Here is an 8,920-nt window from a genome sequence, read left to right on the forward strand (position 1 = left end):
GTGCACGACTGAATAACTAGATGTAATGAGTACATTTGAATACTCTGAGAACCTTGTGTGTTTTTGGTTTGGTTTGGTGTTGTTTTTTTGCTTTAAAATCTCAATAACTAAGAATCGCATTAATTAACACCTGAAGGAATATTCATACATTTTTCATACATAAAAATAATCTGCATGCAGAAGCCATACAGACTGCCCTAAAGTGGCTCAATCTGAGTAGAGTGAGTCTTTGCAGAAAGGACATTTCAGCCCCTGGAATTGGCTGTATAGAGCACATGCAGTAGACACTGGAGGAAAAGGAGTTTTAGGTGGCTCAGGTTAAGATGCCTCATAAGGCCAGTGTCTACTGGAGGACAAAGACGTTGCTGAACATGTTCCACTTCAGCGCTCAAAATCTTTTTCAAAGGTCCCTAGTAACAGTTTCAAAACACAGCAAATCAAAATTGCTTTTTTTAACTAGAAAGGGAAAACATCTCACATGTTCTTAGGAAATAAGTTATTAGAAATTAACAGGAGATAAGCAACCTAACAACAAATATTGAAACCTCTATATGTACACATACAATAGAAAGGCTGCTTCAATATCCCAGCTTTGTTATCTCCTGGCAGATGTTCATTTTCTGTCTTCTGAAATGAATGTTTTTTAATGTAAACATATAGAACTGTACAGAAAGAAAGCATAAAACCTTATTCAAAATGCCCCAAATCATTTTGCATCTCGTTATGTCTTCATTGCAGGGGTTTTTGTTTGTTTGTTTTGCTTTTTCTGTCTGGAGTTAAAGACCTGGCATATTTAGGTACCAAGATAAAACTGCCAACTCAGGTTCAACAACATGAGTTAAGAATTTAACTTTGAATACTATAAATCTCTAATTTTTGCCAGGTTTTTTTTTAATAATTAACTGTTTAAAAACTTAATAAAAATTTAAACTTTTAATGAAGCTTCTTTGAGGCTGAATTATTTAAAAAAAAAAGAAATATGCAATCCTTAAAAATGGTTAAAAGAAAAGAAAAAAGAAAAAAGCCCTCTGGCAGATCAACAGCTTTAAATGTCTAATAGACAAAAAGAAAATCACCTTACAAACTGTTTTGCTTATATTGTATCGGATTGATCATTAGCTCTGACCAATTTTCTGATGCTCTGGCCATTTTCGTTTAGCTTAAATAACAGAAATATCTAAGAGAAGACAGCCAGCTCTAGTTCTTCCATTCCTGTTAAGTGTCAAGTGTCTGAGACCAAGGAGACTGCTGCCTTCCTGTCCCCTCGGCAGCAGACTGACTGCTGAGAGAAAGGGCTTGCACATCTGCCTCCAAGTGACAAAACCAGACTTGGCGCCAGCCCCCGTCGGCCCTCCTCCATGCCCGCAAGATGGGCTACTTGCAGTTTTTCCTCCTTCATAGCTCTGTGAAAGATTTTGCTTCTGACTGTGACCTCAGATACGCAGTCACGACAGAAAGAACACGTAGCAGTTGGTGACTAAAAGCTTCTTAATGCATTTTGGGCACTTTTTCTACAAGTCCTTAAGGAAGAAACATGAAGAAAAATGCTAGGATCTAGGTTTTGCCACATTTGCCTGTTTGTATTCTTTCCTGATAGTTCTAAAGCCTTCACCAGAAATGAAGGCTGTATGTTGGCAAATATTTTCGTGTGAATTTGATGCTTCGATAATAGAGATCGATAGCCCTTATTGCCATGTCTAATCGGCCTGAAGTCTCCCTGAACCCCTCTAAGCAAGTTTCTGAACTTCAGCCCAGAGAACACAGTGGTGATGGTGGAGAAGCAGCTCATGCTCCAGCCCCATTCCCTCTCGGGTCTTCTGCTGAGGCTCTCAACAGAGATATCTCTGTATAGCTTGGGACTAGGGGAACGCTTTTCATGCAACACCCTCCCCTCGGTGGTAACACACAAATTGGCTTCTCACAAACAGTTGAAAGCCATCAAGTACTGTTGGCTGAGCTTCACCAATGTTCAGGCACTGAGAATTTGAAAACCAAAGATTAATTATTTGGAGAGGAAAACGTACTGAGAGAACTTTCTCTGTTATGAAAAGCAGCTTCCAAACAAAAACACTGGAGTAAAGTCTTCACCTGTGGAAACCCCTAAGAACTACTGAAATATCTCTGTTGAGCTTCAGTCATTCCTTATGTAAGGCCTGTACTCAACAGTTGCATTATAAATTCCTTAAGTGTTTATATTTCACATACTAATAAGATATACTTGGAAGTTAAAGAAAAAGCCTGTAATTACAAGTTTCAAATAGTTCCACAGAGACACAACTTCTGGGGAAGAGATGCCTAGAGCACTGGCTTCCTACCACGCATCTTCCATGGCAAATACCAGCCCTTGAGAGAAAACCACATGAAAGTCAACTTCTACTACCTGGGAAACTTCCAGAACTTTTCCCATTTGGGATCTTAGATGCTATTTGAGTAATTTCTTATAGCACAATAGTAAATTTAAGGAGATGAACATCGAGAATTACTCAAAAGCAATTTAATTTTTTTAAATACTAACATTAACCAGCAATTAAATATCAAATTATTTGCTGAAACCTCTTCACGAGAAGTTTCCATGACTGGCTGTGAACACAAGGCTTCAGCTTACAATGCTTATTTGCTCCTTTCCAGTTATCTATGTACTTCATTAGTCTCCAGTTTGGGTACCTCAGGCATCCTACATGCTCAGACTCCAGCAGAAAACCAAAATAGATCCAAGATTGTCCTGATGCAATCTGCAGTTCAGCTGACTGCTAAAGGAGAGTTAGAAGTCTCTTTTCTTTGTCTACGGCTATTTGAGTCCTAAGTGACCTACAGCAGTACAGGACTGCATGTGATACATGTTGCTATAGATTTGATTTATGCTATTTTTAAACAGCATCTCAAGCAATAGGAATCCCCTGGGGAGATTTCTGCACCGTCAGGAAATTTTTCCTGACCTTCAGCCTCAGGTATCATTTGCTCGCTTCGATCCCATCCCCTGCTCGCCCCCCTCAGAGCTCAGAGGCAGCAGCCCCTGTGCTGGCGATTTGTGACCCAAAGAGCAGGGAAGGGGCGGCCTCTGCTGGGCGGTGTTAGGGCCGGCCCCAGGGGAAAATCCACCTGGACTGCAGCCGGGGCGCAGCACGACGACCTCCTGCTCCTCACCTGCTGTCCCAGGGCCGAGCGCACTTGCAGCAGGGGAGGCAGGGGTGCCAGTAACCACCAGTCTAAACGCTTCGGAGGTGTTGTGCTTTGCTTCGCTTTTGCTTTAGCAGCCGAGGACTACGGCAGCGCAGCGGGTTCGGGCTGTTCTCCTCGAGGGGTGTACGCAGCCCTAACTCGCACTAAGATCGCTGTAGAAGAGATGGAAATGCTGCTGCCAATTAGAAATAAACTAGAAGGAATGACTAAAAACAATAATCAAGCAGGAAGCCAAACTGCTTTTTCGCAGATGAAAGGCTCTCTTCAAGATTCCTATGAATTTATCCCATTGGGCAACTTTGTCCACCAACCTATTTTAGAACGTGATTGCTTTCCTGGGTAACATCAGGGCTTTTTGTGCGCTGTACTATTACTATTATTTACCTTAAACACCGAACTAACAGAAAAACTCTGCAAATAAAGTTTGTGTTACTTTAACAAGTGCTATTGTAGGCCAAGCCCTTAATTTTTTATCAGAACAGCATCTGAATCACAGCACAACCTCAGGCTACACCGAACCATCACAGCAGGACGCTCCCAGGAAGCTCAGTGCCTTACAGACAAGAAAGGACAAGAAACAGAGATGCTGAGAAGTGACGTACGTAGGATCAGTAGCAGAACTGTCACGAAAGTCTCCATCTGCCAGCCTATCTGCAGGATCACACCGTTCCCTACCGAAATGTCATACTGTGGAAATGATGAGTGCCATTAGATTACAGTCCAGTGACTGCCTTGCGGCAAAGTATGGATGTCAGCTATCAGTCTGCTGGAACAAATGAGAACACTGAATAAATCTTCCTCTTTATCCCTTTTTCCCTAGGCTAGGGAAACCGCAGGAGTCTGGAAAAACAATAATCTAAAACCGGATACTCCTTATGGGACTAGTGAGCAGTATCTGATGTCTACATCAAAATAACTTCGAGAGGATGGCAGTGTCTACGGCTGATTTAGAGGTGCTCCTACCCTAGCTCAAATTCCCTGCAGAGAAGTGCAACACTGCACTTGCATCTTTTCCTGGGCTGCACAGAAGCCAATGTTCTGCCAAACTCTGGCTGACTGGTAAAAGCAAAATTAAGTATTTATGAGGCAGATGTATCGGATGTGTGCACTGCCACTCATTCATTAGCACAGACACTGCAGAGGGGACAGGTTACAATCAGAGGGCCTGTTATTGCTGCCACCCCAGAGGCAGAAGGCTTTGTGTGAGCAAACCAAGGAGTTTGGGGGAACCCAGCTTTCCACCCACATAGCACAACCCAACTTTCTGATTTTTCCTAATCCATAAGAGGAACATGATCTTGTTCATAACAAAAGTAGGCATTTGTGATGATGGAGTCAGAATTTGACATCTTTCTTCATCACCTGGTGTCAGGTTGCAATTACATCTCTTTCTTCCCTAGTGAATCCTTTGTAAAATCTGTCCAAGTAGTGAGAAGAAAGAAGCTACAAACTTGGAAGAGGAATTCTAAAACATTGCTCTTCCCTTTATACTGCAAGCAACCTCTGAGCTGACAGTAGAAACCTTTACAGCTGTGATCAACAAAATGTGAATGACTAGGTTTAGCATTTGTGGGACAAAGGTAACACTTTTTATGTGTCTAATTTCAGAAGGATGGCTTCAGAGATACAGCCTGGTTTGAGACAGTGATCTGTACCACCAAGATTACCACCAAGATTACCACCAAGAAATCCTGTTTGCAAACCAATTCCCATTACACCATCCCTGGGGTCACCCCCGCCTCTGAACTTCCCCTTGTTTAGTCAGTTATTGCCAGGCCCAAACCATTTGAAAGGTTTGTGTAGCATTTTTATACAGGAACACTAGAAGCAGTAGGACGGACATGGACACCACAATAACCTGGTGAAACCATTTGGCCTGCAATTATTAGAGGTCACAAAAGATGAGCTCAGAGTGCTGACCTTAAAATCCATAGCTACGTATTACATTAACCTAGTAGGTGCCCAGCAAGAGCTGTGCAAACCTACATGACTCTGCACTAAAAGAGGTATTGATGCAATGGATGAAAAAAGGGATTAGACTCACTCGTGTGTTTGCAGATCTGTGGCCCTGCCTCACATCAGGAGTGTGGCACCTGTCACGCTGCACGGTGAGGGTGACTGGACAAACCAACTGGTGTAGCCTCAGCAAAGCATGCACAGGAGTATGCCTTTGGGGTGAATCTGAAATAAGACTGTACAGTACCATCAGGAAGCATTTGGATAATAAATTTTGCAGACATCTGAAAATGCACTAGGGCTTGCCTACAAAGGAAAGCTATACTGGCATACAAAAAGCCTTGAAGCTGAACTGATATCAGAGATGGATACAATCTCACTGCGGACAACCCTCTTCCCATTTATTTCCTGTTTCTGTGAGAAGAATTTGAGCCACTGAGAAGAAAAACAGAAATATAAGAACATTAAGTATGAATCACAAATAATAAAAAGGCAAGAAAACAAGCGGCTCTGTACCAAAAGGTACTAAAAGTTGATAACATCAACTACATTTTTAAGGCTATTTACTACTAAACGCGTCATTAAAGAGCATAATACCATTCACCTGCATGATAATTAACCAACTAAATTATTATGTGGCCAGAAACTATGACTATAATTTAGAAATACGTGAGCAAGAGATAGAACTCCACATAAGCAGATGGAATCAGTTCAGGCACTAAGACCAGCAGCTAAAGCAGATTATTGAGCTGCTACCAGGCTGCTCACAGGCATGTCACACCTGCAGAAACTGACAAAGCTTAAATTCTGAAAACACGCCTGACAGTCCTGAAAGATCTCAGCATGGCGTTAAGGTGCAATGTTACTGCATCAAGTCTCCTCGGCTTCTCCTGATGATGGTGCAGATGACGGTAACTCATGGTCTGGTCACGCTACCAAGGGGCAGCCTGTCTTGCCCTGAAGCCTGGGCTAAAAAAGAAAATGGAAAACCCCCTGGGGATAATCAGAGAAGTAGGCAGAAGCAGAAGTTACAGAAAGTTAAAATTCCCTATCTGAGGTCAGCATAAGAGATCCAGAATGAAAGAAAACCTCCAAGCTGTAAGATTGCACTGGGTTCCTTCTCAAGAGGCCCAAAGGGACAAAACACACCTGCTCTGGGTTAGCCCAGCAGCTGAGAGGAAGATAAACAGCAACTCTTATAACTGTTTGTTCTTCCAGGTACCAAGGGTAGCAGATTCAAACGATTACACATTTGTATCTGGGAAAATCTCAGAATATGTAATATAGCAAAATGATTTTGAGATGGGCCTTCTCTGGGGAGCAGGTAGCCACCAAGCAGACCCCCTTTTCTCCAATAGATGATAAACAGAAAATCAAGAAGAAAATTGCGCTGAGTGGCCATCTTGCAACAGTGTCACTGCAGCAACTAGGTTTTTTTCCTTCAGTTTAGACAATTAGAGGTCACATGCATACTCAAAAGAACAAAGAGAAATAGTCCAAGGATTGAATATGGAAGTCAAGGTGCTATGCATAAATGAACACAAAATTTGAGGCAGAGAGAAAAATTAAGCCTGTGCAAACCAGCCAGCTGCCATTGTACATGTACAGCCAGCTGTACATGCAAGAGTCTCAGAGTATCACAAATACAACATGAGCAATCTACTGAGCTTCCAGCACTCCAGAGAACCTGACGGAGTTCATTTAGATATGGGACTTGCTCTCCAGAGTAGACCCCATTGAAGGGGCAAGATGGAACGCATGATGATCATTAACTTGTCCCATAACTTCCAATATAATGATGAATGGACATTTGGTTCCACAGCAGGAAATGCACAAACCTAATTCCTGCAATGAAATATATTTAGAATATTAGATTGGGATTGGAGTTGTGGATAAGGAGTCATGAGGTGTGCCAAACACACAGGCTGTAGGGTAAACAGATGGGCATTTGTTAAGAAGCCCAAAAGGTGGAAATGAATAGCGCTGTGCCAGAGTGAGTTGGACTATGTCCAGACTTGCTTGGTTTGAAAGAACACAGCAACTGCATCACAAAACAAATCAGTGGCTGCACGTGGATGCTGTGGGAAAATTTAACAGCATGAGCCTGCAACGGGGGGGGAGTCAGGCTGGGTGTCAGGAAAAGGTTCTTCACTGAGAGGTGGTCAGGCACTGGGACGGGCTCCCAAGGCAGTGGTGACAGCCCTGAGCCTGGGGAAGTGCAAGAAGCGTTTGGACAATGCTCTCAGACATACAGTTTGATTTTTGGGTGGTCCTGTGCAGAGGCAGGAGGTGAACTCAGTGATCTTTGGGGGTCCCTTCCAATTCAAGATATTTTATGATTCTGTGAATTTGTAAAATTTAAGTGAGGAATTGTGAAAAACCTTCTACCTGCACTCAGTTAGGTGGTGTTCTAACATTGTGAAATAGTTAACATAGCTCTCAGCGCAGATCTTGATATAATACTTACTTTGTAAGTATTGAAATAAAGAAGAGCATTTTTCACTTTTCTAACATAATCATGTAGTCTCGTACCCTTTTTTAGTCATATGCTGGTAGAGAACCTTTCCACTTCACAGCAGCAGATCTTACTGAGACACTGACATTTAAAAAGCATTTTATGAGAACAGAAAAAAAGCCCATCTTCTATTTCAAATGTCTTTGATTAGAAGTAGTCATGCCAATTGATACAAGGTATGAATTCTAACTGTACCTTACCCTAAGCAGAGATGATTTTTCTTGTTTTTTTTGTAATTCACAGAAGCGTATGGCACCCACACATTATGTTAGTTCACACTAACATAATCACCACTAAAAAGATGGCTCAAATGGGTTTAACCTGATTATAAACTATTTTTCCCTTCGTTATAAATATAACTCCACGAAAATAATTCAGATCTTTTATCTAGAAAAGCCATTCTCCCTTTCAAATCAGTATTACAACACGCCAGTAGATGGCACTGCTCGAATTCAATCTGAATCTGCACAGTTTCCTCCAAACACTGCAAAGAAGGGGCAGTTCAGGCTCACCAGGGAAAGAGTGGCTCATGCATGACACGAATTAACAATGATTAAAAAACATGTGTTACTTGCTGTATAATAAGAGTGTTTCCATGTCAGTGCTCTAGCAAGAGCTAAACTATGGGTCAAATATGTTAGCAAAAAGCTTGGTGTAACATGACAGGTATACCCATTCAAGTGGTTTAATTTCTCAACAATGTTTTTGCCTCTACTACTGACATTATATAAGAGAACCTACTGGCTACTTCTCTTCGGTTTCATAACTTCAGCTTGCATAAGAAACGTCTGCAGGGACAGTTATGTTAATTCAGAAGTGTTCAATTAAAAGGCTGTTCTGGAAACTGTTCCAGCAATTGCACAAACAAAATGCATGAACTTTGTGTAAAGAAAAGGCTTTATACATAACTGAAAATGTGTGTATACACAATCACTACATAGGTTTATATACATACATTACACATAGTAGATTCATTCCATCGTTAACTATTTGACAAAACAGACTCAGCCTAAGAACTTCAGTGTGCAATACTTATGCATTTACTTAGTTGACAGAACATGTTTACTCTGAACTGCACAAATATTATCCACATAATTTCCAACATATTTTCAGACACCAGAACTGCTCAGATTCTAGACATAATTTACAAAGCCAGATTGCCAATATACTAAAACCACTGTGTTCAATATCCACAGTTCTCACAAATTTCATTCTCCACAAAATACAATTTTGAAGAGTATCTTGTTTTAATGTAGGCCTTAAAAGCCA

The sequence above is a fragment of the Anser cygnoides genome, chromosome 8 (genome assembly GCF_040182565.1).
Source record: "Anser cygnoides isolate HZ-2024a breed goose chromosome 8, Taihu_goose_T2T_genome, whole genome shotgun sequence".
Classification (NCBI taxonomy): Eukaryota; Metazoa; Chordata; class Aves; order Anseriformes; family Anatidae; genus Anser; species Anser cygnoides.